The 20,343-nt window shown below is 37.4% G+C and overlaps 2 pseudogenes; both read right to left on the bottom strand.

Annotated features, from left to right (window-relative positions):
• Nucleotides 1-1,809: 1,809 nt before the first annotated feature.
• On the bottom strand, nt 1,810-2,758 carry LOC138438289 (olfactory receptor 6C1-like; annotated as a pseudogene).
• A 2,972-nt stretch (nt 2,759-5,730) lies between these two features.
• LOC138438290 (olfactory receptor 6C74-like) lies at nt 5,731-6,665 on the bottom strand (annotated as a pseudogene).
• Between the last annotated feature and the right edge of the window lie 13,678 nt (nt 6,666-20,343).

A 20,343-nucleotide genomic window follows, 5' to 3' on the forward strand; every position in this document is an offset into this window, starting at 1 on the left:
GAAAGTGAACTTAATCCTACATATCTAAAATGGTTATTTCTTCACCATATTCTACTACATATATGTGTGTCTACTGACTTCTCTTGAGTTACTATGGGATTTGGAAATAAATAGTGATCCATCTAGCACTATATTTACAAAAGTACATATTGCTAAAAGACTATGTTTTTAAATAATGAAAACATTATTCAGTTCAGTTCAGTTCAATCGCTAAGCTGTGTCCGACTCTTTGAGACCCCATGGACTACAGCACGCCAGGCTTTGTCTATCACCAACTCCCGGAGATTACTCAAACTCATGTCCATTGAGTTGGTGATGCCATCCAACCATTTCATCCTCTGTCATCCCCTTCTCCTCTTCCTTCAATCTTTCCCAGCATCAGGGTCTTTTCAAATGAGTCAGCTCTTCGCATCAGGTGGCCAAAGTATTGGGTTTCAGCTTCAGCATCAGTCCTTCCAATGAACATTCAGGACTGATTTCCTTTAGGATGGACTGGCTGGGTCTCCTTGCAGTTCAAGGGGTGCTCAAGGGTCTTCTCCAACACGACAGTTCAAAAGCATCAATTCTTCGGGGCTTAGCTTTCTTTTTGGTCCAACTCTCACATTCATACATGACTACTGGAAAAACCATAACTTTGACTAGACGGACCTTTGTTGGCAAAGTAATGTCTCTGCTTTTTAATATGCCATCTAGGTTGGTGATAACTTTTCTTCCAAGGAGCAAGTATTTTTTAATTTCATGGCTGCAGTCACCATCTGCAGTGATTTTGGAGCCCCCCAAAATAAAGTCAGGCACTGTTTCCACTGTTTCTCCTTCTCTTTGCCAAGAAGTGATGGGCCTGGATGCCATGATCTTCGTTTTCTGAATGTTGAGCTTTAAGCCAAATTTTTCACTCTCCTCTTTCACTTTCATCAAGAGGCTCTTTAGTTCTTCTTCACTTTCTGCCATAAGGGTGGTGAAGAAATTATTAGGACATACCTTATTAATGTGTGCCATAAATAATCTTTCTGTTTTTTAATGAAAATATTCACATTTTTCAATAAACTATATAGCATATAAAAACAGTTCCCCAGATAAATAGTGAAGAGACTTCCCTGAGGCTTTAGTGGCTAAGAATCCATCTGCCAATCAGGAGACACAAGTACAATCCCTGGGACAGGAAGATCCCATATACCATGGAGCAGCTAGGTCCCTCTACCACAACTACTGAGCCAGTACTCTAGAGCCTACCAGCTACAACTACTGATGCCATGCACCGCAATTATGGAAGTCTGCATGCCTAGAGCCCTTGCTCCACAACAAGAGAAGCCACTGCAATAAGAAACCCATGCACTGCAACAAAGAGTAGCTCCATCTTGCCTCAACAGAAGGCAAGCCCACGAGAGAAAGCCCACGAGAAGCAATGAAGATTCAGTAAAAAAAATAAATAATAAACATAAATTTTTTTAAAACTATAAAATGGTAAAAAGAGTTTCTGTCAAATATACTGTAAATGAAATTCATAAGATTATATTTCCTGTGTTGAGTAAACTAAATATCACATCCAAACTCAAAACAGGAATTTATATTAAACAATTTTTAACTTAAGAAGTTGCAACTAACAAAATGTTCAGAAGAATGGGAGTCAGAAAGACATAAGAAAAGTTGTTCAAATTGAATGAGAAATGTATAAACAAATATGATTTTCAACTCCTAGGAATAAAAAGAATAAACAAGGTTGACAGAGAAGTCATTGTGATTTGAATAAAATCCTTGATTATATATTTTTTAAAGTTGCCCTACAAAATGTCTCTAATTTATTATAGCACATCATTTCATTTGTTTCTGAAAAAGTCTTTCTTGCCACGTCCATGAAGGCTTGTTTGACTTGCTCATTCTGTAGGCTGTAAATGAAGGGATTCAGCGTGGGGGCTACTGAGGTGTTTAGCACAGCCACCCCCTTGCTCAAAGACACCCTCTCCTGTGCTGAGGGTTTAATGTACATAAAAATGCAGCTGCCATAAGAGATGGAGAGGACAATCATGTGGGAAGAACATGTGGAAAAGGCCTTTGTCCTCTGACTAGTAGAAGGAATTCTTAAAATTGTTCTGATGATGTATATATAGGACAGAATTATTAATGCCAAAGTGAACATTAGAATAAACGCAGCACAGGAAAACCCCATCATTTTGAGAAAGTTTGTGTCTGAACAAGACAGTTGAAGCAAAGGAAAATAATCACAGGTAAAATGGTCAATAATATTAGACCTACAGTAATCAAGGTTTAAGAGTAACATGAGTGCAGGGAATTTGATTAAGAATGAAACTAGCCAGGAAGAGAAGACAAGCAATGTGCAGACTCTGTGATTCATGACGGTCATGTAGTGCAGTGGTTTGCAGATGGCAATGTAGCGGTCATAGGACATGGCAGCCAGAAGGTAAAACTCCGTGACTCCCAAGAGAATGAAAAATAAATAAATAAATAACTGAGCAATGCAGTCATTAAAAGAATTGGTTTTATCTCCTGTAATAATGGTGGCCAGGAACTTGGGTATACTGACAGTTCTGAATGATATTTCTAAGATGGAGAAATTTCTGAGGAAGAAATACACGGGGGTTTGGAGGTGGGCATCCAGCAGGGTCAAGGTGATAATGGTCAGGTTCCCAGTGATGCTGAGCATGTAGGTGATGAGCAGAAAGACTAAGATCACAACCTGAAATTGTGGGTCATTTAACAGTCCCAGGAGGGTAAACTCTATTGTTTCTGTATGGTTTCTCATTCTTCAGCTGCTTGGTGTTTTGTTTTGTTTTGTTTTGTTTTCCTCCTTCCAGGAGACCTACAAGAGAAAGCACAAGGAATACACTAGAAGAGAAGATTACCAAATATGATGATCAGGGATGTAGAGCACCTTTTCATGTGCCTGTTGGCCATCTGTATGTCTTCTTTGGGAGAAAAATAATGTCTATTCAGCCCTTCTGCCCCATTTTTAATTGAGTTGTTTGCTAATGAATGGCAACCCAGTCCAGTATTCTTAACTGAAGAATCTCATGGACAGAGGAGCCTGGTGGGCTACAGTCCATAGGGTCACAAAGAGTTGGACAAGACTGAAATGTCTTAGCCATCATGCACTGTTTCTGGGCTTTCTATTCTGCTCCATTGATCTCTGTGTCTTTTTTTTTTTTTTTTTGCAAGACCATACTGATTTGATGACTGTAACTTTATAGTATGGTCTGAAGTAAGGGAGTGTGAGATCTCCAGCATTGTTCTTTTTTCTGAAAATTTCATTGACTATTTGAGATCTATTGTGATTCTATAAAATTTTAGGATTATTTGTTCTAGTTTTGTGAAAAATGTCATAGGGATCTTAACAGGGATTTCATTAAATCTGTAGATAACTTTGGGTAGTGTGGATATATTAACAACATAATTAATTCTTTTAATCCATAAACACAGGATATCTTTCCATATATCTGCATCACACTCAATGCCTTTCATCAATGTTTTATACTTTCAGAATAGAAATAGTTCACATCCCTGGTTAAATTTCTTCTTGAGCAATTTATTCTTCTTGGTGAAATTATTAATTATTAATTATTATTATGGATAGGATTGTCTTCTTGATTTTTCTTTCCAGTGGCTTCACTGAGCTATCCTTTGCTCTTATGCATAATGATAATGATTTTTATATCACACAATTGTTTCCAAAATTATATGATTTACATAAAATACCTACCAGTTTCTGTCATTTACTGAGTAGTCAATAAACTGAGTTCTTATCTCAAATAATATATTTGTTGTTCAGCCTACTTCAGCAGAGCTGAAAAGGTGAAAGCATTTAAGGATAAAGTATTTTAGCATTTCACATGGAAGCCTTCTTAAGAAGTAAGTGGTACTTCTATTTAAAAGTTGTGTTAGGATGGGAAATCTAACACAACTTTTAAATAGAAGTACCTCCAATTAAAATAAATAAATTTATATTAAAAAAAATAAAATCGCACTTATTATTGTGGAAAAATAAATTGGATTGTGAATGGAAAAAAAGTTGCGTTAGAGATCTAATTTAATCAAAAACAAACAAAAAAGTAGTAGAAAGTTCTCTGAGGATTCAGGATTCAGAGGTGATGGTACTGGCATGAATAGAAATAATCAGATTGATATTTCATGGACAAACTGAAATAATGAAGATGACAGATGATGTAACTTTAATCTGCCTTGGTACAGAAAGAAATAGGAATTGGGACATTTTAGTTTAAAACTGCTGCATCCTTATCAAGAGTTTCAGTACATGCTGTATGTTAAATACAGAGTAGATGATATATCTTTAAAATATATAAAATATTTCAGAATAGCTCAATGATAAAGTAGTGGTTTAACTTGAACTTATGTTTTTAAAGGACATTCCTCTAATTAGCACATAACAGAATCAAAATTAGTAAGGAATTTAGAGAGACTTTGGCAACCCACTCCAGTACTCTTGCCTGGAAAATCCCATGGATGGAGGAGCCTGGTGGGCTGCAGTCCATGCAGTCACTAAGAGTTGGACAGGACTGAAGCGACTTAGCAGCAAGTCTTATTTTAATTAGATTGTCTCAAAATGTATATATGTATGTACTTAAATTATCACCAAAAATGGAATAATTTGTTTAAATATACATTTTCCCTAAAATTATGTTTAAGATCCAAATAGCCTTTAAAATATAGTTCATTTTATGGTTTTTAAATAAATATATAAAATTGTCTGGTCAGTTACATATTATATGTAGTTTTCTTCCTGCCTGTCATTTATTTTGCTCATAAGATAGTATTCAAATATACTTTCTTTTTTGTTGTTTTTTTTAATATAAATGGATTTATTTTAATTGGAGGTTAAATACTTTACAATATTGTATTGGTTTTGCCATATATCAACATGAATCTGCCACAGGTATACATGTGTTCCCCATCCTGAACCCCCCTCCTTCGTCCCTCCCCGTACCATCCCTCTGGGTCGTCCCAGTGCACCAGCCCCAAGCATCCAGTTTCATGCATCGAACCTAGACTGGCAATTCATTTCATATATGATATTATACATGTTTCAATGCCATTCTCCCAAATCATCCCACCCTCACCCTCTCCCACAGAGTCCAAACGACTATTCTATACATCTGTGTCTCTTTTGCTGTCTCGCATACAGGGTTATTGTTACCATCTTTCTAAATTCCATATATATACTTTCTTATAAAGAACTAATTTCTAAAGAATGTATTAAAATGATAATCATATTTAATAAACACTTAAAATATGAATATTATATTAATTTGTTTTAATTTTCTATTATTTTAAATAGAATGTGCATTAATAAATTAGTAGTATGAAAAATATACATGAATATTAGATTTAAGTAGCTATTAAATGATAACAACTAAAAGATAGTAATAACATGGCATTACAAGCTGCTTCAAATATAGTTCAAGTGTAAGGTTACTTTTAGGCTTGACTAACTGGAACTGAGAGATAAAGAAACAAATTAAAAATGTGTCTCAATTTCTTTTACATGTACAAAGAAGGTGAGATTCAAAATTAATATAGAAGAATATAAATAAAATTAAAATTCTAGCACAAAATTTGTGTAAAAATAAAGCTTTAAATAAAGATTAATGTTGTAGAAATTAGAGTAAAAACACAGGAAATATGTATTAGAACTACATTGGATATGCTGTTGTTGATTGACACCTTTTTGTTTATCTTCTTTATGTATAGTGCAAATCATATTCATTTCTTTGAGAAAGAAACAACTCTGTGTATCATATTCATGAAGGTTTTCTTCACTTGTTGGTTACTTAAGTTATAAATGAAAGGATTCAAAAGTGGAGCAACAGAGGTGTTGAGCACTGAAATTACTTTGGAAAAAGATATTCTTTGTTTGACTGAAGGTTTAACATACATAAACATGGAGCTGCTGTAAGAAAGGAATATCACAACCATGTGAGAAGAACACGTTGAAAAAGCCTTTCTCCTATCACTAGCTGAGGGACTTCTTAGAATGGTCAAGGTAATACAGGTATATGATATGGTCACCATTACCAATGTGATCACCAGTGTCACCACAGCTGAGATGAATCCCATCATCTCGATTAACTTTGTATCTGAGCAGGAGATTTGTAGGAGGGGAGTGGTGTCGCAATAGAAATGATCAACAACGTTGGAGGCACAGAAGTCAAGGTTTAGGCCATAGACGAGTGGTGGAAAGATGACAAAGAATCCAGCAAACCAACAACTGAGGACAAGTTGCATGGAGATTTTACTGTTCATGATGGTTGTGTAAGGCAAGGGCTCACAGATGGCAACATAGTGGTCATAGGACATTGCTGACAGTAAAATTCAGACGCTCCAAGAAGAAAGGCAAAAAACACTTGAGTCACACAACTGTTATAGGAAATGGTTTTGTCTCCTGTTGCCATCATAACCAGCAATTTACGGATGCATGTAGTAGTATACAAAATTTCTAAAAAGGAAAAATTTTGAAGGAAAAAGTACATGGGGGTCTTCAGGTGAGTATCTAGCAGGGTGAGTGTGATGATAATCAGATTGCCAGTGATGCTTTGCAAGTAGGTGAGTAGTAGGAAGATAAATAAAGCAATTTTCATTTGTGGGTCACTTGTTAAACCTGCTAGAATAAACACTACCACCCTTGTATGATTTCCCATTCCAGTTTTCTGACAATTGCTCTGTCCAAATAGAAGAAAAAGAAAAAAAAAAAAAAAAAAGAACCCAAGGGAGACATAACAGGAATAATCATTATTTAAGGCAAAGTTAGGTAATGGCAACCAACTCCAGTACTCTTGGTGGAGAATCCTATGGACAGAGGAGCCTGGTAGGCTGCAGTCCATGGGGTCACTAAGAGTGGGACACGACCGAGCAACTTCACTTTCACTTTTCACTTTCATGCATTGGAGAAGGAAATGGCAACCCACTCCAGTGTTCTTGCCTGGAGAATCCCAGGGATGGGGAGCCTGGTGTGCTGCCATCTATGGGGTCACACAGAGTTGGACATCACTGAAGCAACTTAGCAGCAGCAGCAGCAAAGCAATTTTTCATGTACAGCAAAACAAAGTTCATTCATGTTTTAAAAGTGTTTTATTTTTTCAGAGATAGTAATAGATGCATGCGCAAAATATCTGGATAGATTAATTAAAAGTTCAGCTTGCAGTTCTTTTAGAGAATTATCTATATAACAGTAGTAATTGTTGATAGTTTTTATGTAAGTCGATCAGGGATATAAAGAACTTTTAAAGTATAATAAATGCTTTTTCTCTCATTATATCATCCAAGAGTTTGGGTATATGCCATTTCCTGTTCAATTAAGTTCTCAGACTAGAATCAAAATTATATATATCATTGAAGCCCAGGTTTCATACACACACACACTATTCATCCTCAATAAACAGAGCGAGGAGAAGGCAATGGCACCACACTCCAGTACTCTTGCCTGGTATATCTCATGGCTGGAGGAGCCTGGAGGGCTACGGTCCACGGGATCTCGAAGAGTTGAACATGACTAAGTGACTTCACTTTCACTTTTCATTTTCATGCATTGGAAAAGGAAATGGCAACCCACTCCAGTGTTGTTGCCTGGAGAATCCCAGGGACGGAGGAGCCTGATAGGTTGCTGTCTATGGGGTCGCACAGAGTCAGACACAACTGAAGCGACTTAGCGGCAGCAGCAGCAGCAGTACATCTTTTCCATTTTACTCAATTAATCAAACTCAAATGCCTGATTTTAGACTCATTTATCTTCATAGCTAACCTGATCCAATTTCATATAAATTAATATGGGGCATTGGAAATACTCTTATTTTCTGTTCTTGGGTTTCCCTGGTGGCCCAGTGGTTGAGAGTTCACCATGCAGTGAAGGGGACACCACTTTGACTTCGGGTTCAAGAGAATCTCATATGCTGCACAGTAAGTAGGCCCCTGCATGACAACTACAGAGCCTGCACTCTAGAGCCTGTGCTCTGCAACAAGAGAAGCCACTCCAATGAAAAGCCCGTACACTATAACTATACAGAGTAGACCATACTCCCAGGAACTAGAGAAAGCCCACACAGCAACGAAGACCCAGAGTAGCCAAAAATGTGTATGTGTTAGTCGCTCAGTTGTGTCCAACTCTTTGCGACTCCATGGACTGGCTGCCAGGTTCCTCTGACCATGGGATTCTCCAGGCAAGAATACTGGAGTGGGTTGCCATTTCTTTCTCCAGGGGATCTTCCCAACCCAGTGATTCAACCCAGGTCTCCTGCATTACCATGTAAGCCACCGGGGAAGCCCAACGAAAAATAACTAGCTCAATAAATAGAAATTTTTTTTAAGTCTTATTTTTTGTTCTTTATAGTATTTCCATCTCCTCAGTCTCTGATGTAACCTATCATTCCCATTTTGTATGCTAAAACAAAATCTGCAAGTACAGTCTGTACAGTCAATGTGTGTACTGAGAAATTGCAGTTTTCCTCTGCTGGTTATGATTCTGAGAATGGATGTGGTAGAATAAAGTGAAAAATAAGGATAAGGGATACATAGGCAAAGAGATAAATATGGCATCATGAAATTGTATGAAGTGGAGGGAGTTAAGAGAAATATAAACATAATGGTAAAGCTCTATGTAAATCAAGAGAGGTAAGAAAAGTTTTTCAGGGATAGGGTAGTGAGTTTGAAGGAAAAATTAAAGTAAGGTTAAAATATGTAAATATTAAAGGAGGAAATTTTTATGAATGAAATTTCTCTCCATCTGCTTATATTTCTTATACTTACCTTTTTGTTCTCTATCTAAAATACAGAATGAAAACCTGAACAATTTTGAAAGAAGCATAGTCTAAAAAAAGACGATTAACTGGCAAATTTCAATACGTAATGAATCACATAATAGGGTGACACAAATATTGAGAGACACATATGTCCCTATTGTAAGGATATTAAGTGTCTGGGTAATGTGCAATTAAAGAAATATTGTCTATTTACAATTATTCCCCTCACTGGCATATATTGTGAGACAGATTGTTCAGGTTTGTACAGCCAGTAAAAGTGGACATGAAGATTAACTGAAAATGTGTTCTCTCTAAAGCTGTCCTCTTAGTAGTAAAACATTTTTATGAATAATTAGAAGCCAGAATATAGTGTATTTGCTAAAATTCATGTATCAAAACCATACATATTAATATATATAAATTTATGAATGAAAAGAGATGACATTTTTCTTGGACATTATTTGAACATTCAGAAAGTTGTGCAGCAATCTGTTATAATTTTTTTCTCATTTACACAATTTATCATAATGGCAACGATTGTAGAATGCATATATCTAAATAATCTTATAAGAATTTTATCATGTTACATCATTCCTTTGTCCAGCTTCACCAATCATATCACAGCAACAATTCCCCAATAGAGACTGTAAAAAATTTACATTACAAACCATTAGAAAGAAGGTCTATGAACACAGTTAGAGTTAGCTGTATTAGATATTGTGAATACCAGCTAAATTACAAAAAAAAAAAAAAAAGGAGAGGGAGGGAAAGATGGCGGAGGAATAGGACGGGAAGACCACTTTCTCCCTCACAAATTCCTCAAAAGAACATTTCAACGCCAAGCAAACTCCACAAAACAACTTCTGTAGGCTGGCAGAGGACATCAGGCAACCAGAAAAGCAGACCATTGTCTTCAAAAACAGGTAGGAAAAAATATAAAAGACGAGAAAGGAGACAAAGGAGGTGGGGAGGGAGCCCCATCCCTGGAAGGGAAGCCCGTCCCGGGAAGGGAATTTTAAGAAGAGAGGTTTCCAAACACCAGGAAACACTCTCCCTGCTGAGTCTGCGGCGAGCCTTGGAAACACAGAGGGCAACATAAGAGGAAAGAAAAATAGATAAATCATTAAAACCAACAGATTACAAGCCCAACAGTAACTCCCCCAGCGGAAAAGCAGCACAGACGCCTGCATCCGCCATTGGGAAGTGGGGGCAGGGCAGGGACGCGTGGGAGGCACGGGCTGCAGTGCTTTGTAAGAATCGGGCAGGAACACCCCACGCGCAACCAGAATGATCTAACTTGGGCTAGCAAACCAGACTGTGGGATAGCTACCACGCGAAAAGCTCGAACATAAGACACCACCAGGACTGAGCACAGAACAAAGGACGGAACGGAAAAAGCCGGCTGCAGACCATCCCCCGCCGGGGACAGGCAACCAGAGCCGTAAGGACTGGAAAGGGGCAATTGCAGACCTGGAGAGACTTTACTCACCTAACTGCAAGCAGGCTTCTTTGCTAAGACTTCTGGGGGTGCTGGACAGTCACAATCTGCGTCACGGGGTGCGCCAGCGGTCCACCCAGAAAGCTGAGCAGCAGCGGCAGAAAAGGTGACAAGCTGCGGCGATCGTGCTTGCCAAACTCCTGAGCTACTCGGACCTGGGAAGGGCACAAAGCCCAGTCCCAGCCGCATTTGTGGCTCTGAGGGCTGCCTGAGCGCCGAACCTGAGCGGCTTGGACCGGGGAAGTGCACGCAGCCTAGGGCCGGCCCCAGACGGTTCCCGGCTGAGCATCGTAGAGCCGGAGTGGTTTGTGCGCCGCGAGAAAGGACAGGTCAAGCGGGGCTGAGATACTGGGTGCACACGACGGTGCTATTTGTTTGCAGCATCCCCCCTCCCCACAGCGCGACTGAACTAGTGAGCATAAAAAACCAGCAAACAGAAGAAGTTAAACAGAGGGAACCACCTTGGAAGTGATCCCACACGGCCCATAACATCAGAGAAGGGCCAGATATATTTTTGACTATTTTTAAAATCATTCCTTTTTTTTTTTTTGCTTTTTGTTTTTCTTTTTTTTTCAAACTTTTTAATTGTTAAATCTTCTATTTCTCCTCTAATTTTTATTTCTATAACCTATTATTACTATTTTTTTTAAAAAAATACTTTTTTTTTTTTAAGGCAAACACCATATATAGTCTTTGGATGGTGGTTTTTTTTGTTTTGTTTTGCTTTGTTTTGTTTGTTTGTTTGTTTTTTAATAATTCTTTTTTTTCCTTTCTCCCTTTTTCCTTCTGCTTTTCTTTAATATTGTATCTTTGAAAATCCAACCTCTACTCTAGATTTTTAATCTTTCCTCTTAGGTTTTTGTGGTCAATTTTGTACATTTAAAAACCCAAACTTCACTACCCAAGTTTACCTGAGAGCAAGATTACTGGCTTGATCACTCTCTCCTCCTCTGGACTCCCCTTTTTCTCCACCAGGTGGCCTCTGTCTCTTTTCTCCCCCATCTCTTCTCTATCCAACTCTGTGAATCTCTGTGTGTTCCAGATGGCGGAGAACACCTAAGGAACTGGTTACTGGCAGGATTTGTCTCTCTCCTACTCATTCCTCTCTCTTGTCCTCCTGGTCACCTCTGTCTACTTCCTCCCTCTCCTCTGCCCCGTATAACTCTGTAAATACCTCTGAGCGGTCCAGACTATAGAGTGCACATAAGGAAGTGACTACTGGCTAGCTTGCTCTCTTCTCTTTTGATCTCACTGCATCTCATTCCAGTTACCTCTAACTACCCCCTCCATCTTCTCTTCTCCTTGTAACTCAGTGAACCTCTCTGAGTGTCCCTCAATGTGGAAAAACTTTTCATCTTTAACCTAGATGTTTTATCATCGGTGCTGTATAGATGGAGAAGTCTAGAGGCTACTGTAAAAATAAAACTGAAAACCAGAAGCAGGAGGCTTAAATCCAAAGCCTGAAAACATTAGAGGACTCTTGAATTCAGGGAACATTAAGCAATAGGAGCTCATCAAATGCCTTCATACCTACACCGAAACCAAGCTCCACCCAAGGGCCAACAAGTTCCAAAACAAGACATACCACGCAAATTCTCCAGCAACACTGGAACACTCCCCTGAGCTTCAATATACAGGCAGCTCAAAATTATCCCAAAACCTTTGATGTCTCATAACCCATTATGGGTCACTCCACTGCACTCCAGAGAGAAGAAACCCAGCTCCACCCACCAAAACTCCAACACAAGCCTCCCTAACCAGGAAACCTTGACAAGCCACTGATAGAACCCCACCCAAAGTGAGGAAGCTCCATAATAGAGAGAACTCCACAAATTACCAGAATATAAAAAGGCCACCCCAAACGCAGCAATATAACCAAGATGAAGAGACAGAGGAATACTCAGCAGATAAAGAAACAGGAGAGTTGCCCACCAAACCAAACAAAAGAGGAAGAAGTAGGGAATCTACCAGAGAAGGAATTCTGAAAATTGATAGTGAAAATGATCCAAAATCTTGAAATCAACATGGAATCACAGATAAATAGCCTAGAGACAAGGATTGAGAAGATGCAAGAAAGGTTTAACAAGGACCTAGAAGAAATAAAAAAGAGTCAAAATATAATGAATACCACAATAAACGAGATCAGAAACACTCTGGAGGCAACAAATAGTAGAATAATGGAGGCAGAAGATAGGATTAGTGAAATAGAAGATAGAATGGTAGAAATAAATGAATCAGAGAGGAAACAAGAAAAACGAATTAAAAGAAATGAGGAAAATCTCAGAGACCTCCAGGACAATATGAAATGCTCCAACATTCGAATTATAGGAGTCCCAGAAGAAGGAGACAGAAAGAAAGATCATGAGAAAATCCTTGAGGAGATAATAGTTGAAAACTTCCCTAAAATGGGGAAGGAAATAATCACCCAAGTCCAAGAAACACAGAGAGTTCCAAATAGGATGAACCCAAGGCGAAACACCCCAAGACACATATTAATCAAATTAACAAAGATCAAACACAAAGAACAAATATTAAAAGCAGCCAGGGAAAAACAACAAATAACACACAAGGGGATTCCCATAAGGATAACAGCTGATCTTTCAATAGAAACTCTTCAGGCCAGGAGGGGATGGCAGGACATACTTAAAGTGATGAAAGATAATAACCTACAGCCCAGATTACTGTACCCAGCAAGGATCTCATTCAAATATGAAGGGGAAATCAAAAGCTTTACAGACAAGCAAATCTGAGAGAATTCAGCACCACCAAACCAGCTCTCCAACAAATTCTAAAGGATATTCTCTAGACAGGAAACACGAAAAGGGTGTACAAACCTGAACCCAAAACAATAAAGTAAATGGTAACGGGACCATACATATCAATAATTACCTTAAACGTAAATGGGTTGAATGCCCCAACCAAAAGACAAAGACTGGCCGAATGGATACAAAAACAAGACCCCTCTATATGCTGCTTACAAGAGACCCACCTCAAAACAAGGGACACATACAGACTGAAAGTGAAGGGCTGGAAAAAGATATACCACGCAAATAGAGACCAAAAGAAAGCAGGAGTGGCAATACTCATATCCGATAAAATAGACTTTAAAACAAAGGCTGTGAAAAGAGACAAAGAAGGCCACTACATAATGATCAAAGGAACAATCCAAGAAGAAGATATAACAATTATAAATATATATGCACCCAATATAGGAGCACCAAAATATGTAAGACAAATGCTAACAAGTATGAAAGGGGAAATCAACAATAACACAATAATAGTGGGAGACTTTAATACCCCACTCACACCTATGGACAGATCAACTAAACAGAAAATTAACAAAGAAACGCAAACTTTAAATGATACATTAGATCAGTTAGACCTAATTGATATCTATAGGACATTTCACCCCAAAACAATGAATTTCACCTTTTTTTCAAGTGCTCATGGAACCTTCTCCGGGATAGATCACATCCTGGGCCATAAATCTAAACTTGATAAATTCAAAAAAATCGAAATCATTCCAAGCATCTTTTCTGACCATAATGCATTAAGATTAGATCTCAATTACAGGAGAAAAACTATTAAAAATTCCAACATATGGAGGTTGAACAACACACTTCTGAATAACCAACAAATCACAGAAGAAATCAAAAAAGAAATCAAAATATGCATAGACACTAATGAAAATGAAAACACAACAACCCAAAACCTGTGGGACACTATAAAAGCAGTGCTAAGAGGAAAGTTCATAGCAATACTGGCATACCTCAAGAAACAAGAAGAAAGTCAAATAAATAACCTAACTCTACACCTAAAGCAACTAGAAAAGGAAGAACTGGAGAACCCCAGAGTTAGTAGAAGGAAAGAAATCTTAAAAATTAGGGCAGAAATAAATGCAAAAGAAACAAAAGAGACCATAGCAAAAATCAACAAAGCCAAAAGCTGGTTCTTTGAAACGATAAATAAAATTGACAAACCATTAGCCAGACTCATCAAGAAGCAAAGAGAGAAAAATCAAATCAATAAAATTAGAAATGAAAATGGAGAGATCACAACAGACAACACAGAAATACAAAGGATCATAAGAGACTACTATCAGCAGTTGTATGCCAATAAAATGGACAACGTGGAAGAAATGGACAAATTCTTAGAAAAGTACAATTTTCCAAAACTGAACCAGGAAGAAATAGAAAATCTTAACAGACCCATCACAAGCATGGAAATTGAAACTGTAATCAGAAATCTTCCAGCAAACAAAAGCCCAGGTCCAGACGGCTTCACAGCTGAATTCTACCAAAAATTTCAAGAAGAGCTAACACCTATCCTCCTCAAACTCTTCCAGAAAATTGCAGAGGAAGGGAAACTTCCAAACTCATTCTATGAGGCCACCATTACCCTAATACCAAAACCTGACAAAGATGTCACAAAAAAAGAAAGCTACAGGCCAGTATCACTGGTGAACATAGATGCAAAAATCCTCAACAAAATTCTAGCAATCAGAATCCAACAACACATTAAAAAGATCATACACCATGACCAAGTGGGCTTTATCCCAGGGATGCAAGGATTCTTCAATATCCGCAAATCAATCAATGTAATTCACCACATTAACAAATTGAAAAATAAAAACCATATGTTTATCTCAATAGATGTAGAGAAGGCCTTTGACAAAATCCAACATCCGTTTATGATACAAACTCTCCAGAAAGCAGGAATAGAAGGAACATACATCAACATAATAAAAGCTATCTATGACAAACCCACAGCAAACATTATCCTCAATGGTGAGAAATTGAAAGCATTTCCCCTAAAGTCAGGAACAAGACAAGGGTGTCCACGTTCACCGCTACTATTTAACATAGTTCTGGAAGTTTTGGCCACATCAATCGGAGCAGAAAAAGAAATAAAAGGAATCCAAATTGGAAAAGAAGAAGTAAAACTCTCACTGTTTGCAGATGACATGATCCTCTACATGGAAAACCCTAAAGACTCCACCAGAAAATTACTAGACCTCATCAATGAATATAGTAAAGTTGCAGGATATAAAATCAACACATGGAAATCCCTGGCATTCCTATACACGAATAATGAGAAAGTAGAAAAAGAAATTATTCCATTATTCCAAGAAAGAATTCCATTCACCATTGCAACGAAAAGAATAAAATACTTAGGAATATATCTACCTAAAGAAACTAAAGACCTATATATAGAAAACTATAAAACACTGATGAAAGAAATCAAAGAGGACACTAATAGATGGAGAAATATACCATGTTCATGGATCGGAAGAATCAATATAGTGAAAATGAGTATGCTTCCCAAAGCAATTTACAAATTCAATGCAATCCCTATCAAGCTACCAGCCACATTTTTCACAGAACTAGAACAAATAATTTCAAGATTTGTATGGAAATAAAAAAACCTCAATTAGCCAAAGCAATCTTGAGAAAGAAGAATGGCACTGGAGGAATCAACTTGCCTGACTTCAGGCTCTACTACAAAGCCACAGTCATCAAGACAGTATGGTACTGGCACAAAGACAGATATATAGATCAATGGAACAAAATAGAAAGCCCAGAGATAAATCCACACACATATGGACACCTTATCTTTGACAAAGGAGGCAAGAATATACAAAGGAGTAAAGATAATCTCTTTAACAGGTGGTGCTGGGAAAACTGGTCAACCACTTGTAAAAGAAGATCACTTTCTAACACCGCACACAAAAATAAACTCAAAATGGATTAAAGATCTAAATGTAAGATCAGAAACTCTAAAACTCCTAGAGGAAAACATAGGCAAAACACTCTCAGACATAAATCACAGCAGGATCCTCTATGATCCACCTCCCAGAATTCTGGAAATAAAAGCAAAAATAAACAAATGGGATCTAATTAAAATTAAAAGCTTCTGCACAACAAAGGAAAATATAAGCAAGGTGAAAAGACAGCCTTCGGAATGGGAGAAAATAATAGCAAATGAAGCAACTGACAAACAACTAATCTCAAAAATATACAAGCAACTTATGCAGCTCAATTCCAGAAAAATAAACGACCCAAGCAAAAAATGGGCCAAAGAACTAAATAGACATTTCTCCAAAGAAGACATACGGATGGCTAACAAACACATGAAAAGATGCTCAACATCACTCATTATTAGAGAAATGCAAATCAAAACCACAATGAGGTACCACTTCACACCAGTCAGAATGGCTGTGATCCAAAAATCTGCAAGCAATAAATGCTGGAGAGGGTGTGGGAAAAGGGAACCCTCCTACACTGTTGGTGGGAATGCAAACTAATACAGCCACTATGGAGAACAGTGTGGAGATTCCTTAAAATATTGCAAATAGAACTACCTTATGACCCAGCAATCCCACCGCTGGGCATACACACTGAGGAAACCAGAATGGAAAGAGACACATGTACCCCAATGTTCATTGCAGCACTGTTTATAATAGCCAGGACATGGAAACAACCTAGATGTCCATCAGCAGATGAATGGATAAGAAAGCTGTGGTACATATAAACAATGGAGTATTACTCAGCCGTAAAAAAGAATTCATTTGAATCAGTTCTGATGAGATGGATGAAACTGGAGCCGATTATACAGAGTGAAGCCAGCCAGAAAGAAAAACACCAATACAGTATACTAACACATATATATGGAATTTAGGAAGATGGCAATGACGACCCTGTATGCAAGACAGGAAAAAAGACACAGATGTGTATAACGGTCCTTTGGACTCAGAGGGAGAGGGAGAGGGTGGGATGATTTGGGAGAATGACATTCTAACATGTATACTATCATGTAAGAATTGAATGGCCAGTCTATGTCTGACGCAGGTTGCCGCATGCTTGGGGCTGGTGCATGCGGATGACCCAGAGAGATGTTATGGGGAGGGAGGTGGGAGGAGGGTTCATGTTTGGGAACGCATGTAAGAATTAAAGATATTAAAATTTAAAAAAAAATAAAAATAAAAAATAAAAGCTTCTGCACCACAAAGGAAAATATAAGCAAGGTGAAAAGACAGCCTTATGAATGGGAGAAAATAATAGCAAATGAAGCAACTGACAAACAACTAATCTCAAAAATATACAAGCAACTTCTGCAGCTCAATTCCAGAAAAATAAACGACCCAATCAAAAAGTGGGCCAAAGAACTAAATAGACATTTCTCCAAAGAAGACATACGGATGGCTAACAAACACATGAAAAGATGCTCAACATCACTCATTATTAGAGAAATGCAAATCAAAACCACAATGAGGTACCACCTCACACCAGTCAGAATGGCTGCGATCCAAAATCTGCAAGCAATAAATGCTGGAGAGGATGTGGAGAAAAGGGAACCCTCCTACACTGTTGGTGGGAATGCAAACTAGTACAGCCACTATGGAGAACAGTGTGGAGATTCCTTAAAATATTGCAAATAGAACTACCTTATGACCCTGCAATCCCAAGGAAATACACACCAAGGAAACCAGAATGGAAAGAGACACATGTACCCCAATGTTCATCGCAGCACTGTTTATAATAGCCAGGACATGGAAACAACCTAGATGTCCATCAGCAGATGACTGGATAAGAAAGCTGTGGTACATATACACAATGGAGTATTACTCAGCCTTAAAAAAGAATTCATTTGAATCAGTTCTGATGAGATGGATGAAACTGGAGCCAATTATACAGAGTGAAGTAAGCCAGAAAGAAAAACACCAATACAGTATACTAACACATATATATGGAATTTAGGAAGATGGCAATGACGACCCTGTATGCAAGACAGGAAAAAAGACACAGATGTGTATAATGGACTTTTGGACTCAGAGGGAGAGGGAGAGGGTGGGATGATTTGGGAGAATGGCATTCTAACATGTATACTATCATGTAAGAATTGAATGGCCAGTCTATGTCTGACGCATGATGCAGCATGCTTGGGGCTGGTGCATGGGGATGACCCAGAGAGATGTTATGGGGTGGGAGGTGGGAGGGGGGTTCATGTTTGGGAACGCATGTAAGAATTAAAGATTTTGAAATTTTAAAAATAAAAAACTAAATAAATATATATAAAAAAAAGGAATTTCAAGACTACATTTTTGTTATGTTGCATTATACTTCTTTCACTGTTTTTTTCCTAAATCAAAATTTAAAAGGTAAAATAGAACTAATGTGTATATACCTATACACACATATGTATATAAAAGAAAATATTATCTTTACATTTTAAGACATACCAATTCTTTTCATATGTTGAGTCTTAAATCATTCTGCCAAAAACATTTAAAAATCCAACATCTTCTTTACAGAAGATATATATAGATATTCATTCATGTGAAATATCTTTGCCTCAATATTTAGTTTTCATCATCATGCTGAACAGCATACTGATATTTCATTCCTCTCCAAATGCATTTCACTCCACTTCACAATCTGTGATTATAGTTTGTTACATATATTGCAAAGTTCGAAACAAATTGATTAGAACTTTTAACACAGTTTTTAGGCTACTACTTTAAAATCCCCATTATATACTGAATACTTTTCTATGTACTACCCAGAGTGCCATACAAATTAATAAACTCTTGACCACATGTAGTGTTTATGCCTTCTGTGCCCCGAAGGAAAATATCTAAAGATGATGGAGAATTCTCAGGAGGATTAGTTTCATGAACACTATATCCCAATGGACAACAAATTTGTATATTAGAAAGTGTTCCCTCTAGGCACTAAATAATTTAATGTATATATAGATATAACTGCTTTTAATGTATTTCCAAAGAATTAAGTATAATTTGTTTAATATATTATTGCCCTTCTATGCATTCATGTTTTGAAATCCCAGATACAAAGATAAAGATTTGAAAGGAGAAAGAAAAAAGATTATTTTATTTTAATTAGTAATAAATACTAAGAACATTAGATGGAGAACATAGCTTGTTATAGAAAACATTGTATCTTAGGCTAAATGCATAATTATTAACAATTCAGGCATGCCCAAATAAAAGTTGCTCTTTTTTGTTTTCTAAATAGTGTCTGTGGTATTGTCTAGTAGAACGCAAATTAATAGTTCACAATAACTGAGCATTCTCTATTTCTTCACTATAAATAGAATGTTCATCTATGTGTACATGTAGCTAGCCTTTCTTGCAACTTGTTGTGGTCATTTGACTAAATTCTGTTCAAAAGATGTAAACGAAGATACTTTGTGCAACTTTCAGGCATATCCTTTGATAGAAGGGGTTTGTTCTCCTCTTTCTCTCCCCCCACCCCCACTGTTATAATGCGGTTGGGATGGAAGTATTCTGAGCCATGAGTATTCGAAATCTCAGTAGGAATGGTGAATCAACAAGACAGAACACACTCAGGTTCCTGAGCCGATCATAGGCTACGTCAGCATAGAAACACAAAGACTTAATGAAGAGTTTTCAGCATACCAGCCTGAATATTTAAATGAGATAAAAATAAACAATTTTTAAGTTACTGTGATATTTATCTTTCTCATACTCTACCAAATCTAGAATATCATACAAACTTAAGAATGGTATGAAGTTTTATTCCACTTAAGAGGCAAACAGGTTAGCCCATCACCACTTCACAAATATTGACAAAACAACACAGCCTACTGTCACAGAGACAGAAATTTTATTATTCACTACATAGGTGAAAGCATGAGCTTCCTGTTCTCACATTTCCCCTTTTCCTCTAAATTCCATGAGAACCCCTAGTGGATGTTGTTTACAATATGCTCCCTTATCAATAATAACCTTAGAGGAACCCCAAAGTTAGTTAATTCTCAACTTTTTAAAGGGAAAATCTGCCTAAATTTGTCCAATTAGAAGAGAGTGTCTTTAATTTTCTGAAGGAAATGAAAAAGCTGCAAAAGCTGTAAAACATTCTTGAGAAGGCAGTCCAGGTCAAGACTTCCCACAAGAGGTATAGACATATATACAAGTAAACCCACCTCTTATTTATAAAGCATTTTTACTTCTGTTGAAATTTCTCCTAAGTACATCATTCTGTTGAGCTCTCTAATTAAACTGGAGGACTTTTCTCTCACTCCTAAGGTGCAAGTCACAAATAT

This window comes from Ovis canadensis, chromosome 3 (genome assembly GCF_042477335.2).
Source record: "Ovis canadensis isolate MfBH-ARS-UI-01 breed Bighorn chromosome 3, ARS-UI_OviCan_v2, whole genome shotgun sequence".
NCBI classification, from domain to species: Eukaryota; Metazoa; Chordata; class Mammalia; order Artiodactyla; family Bovidae; genus Ovis; species Ovis canadensis.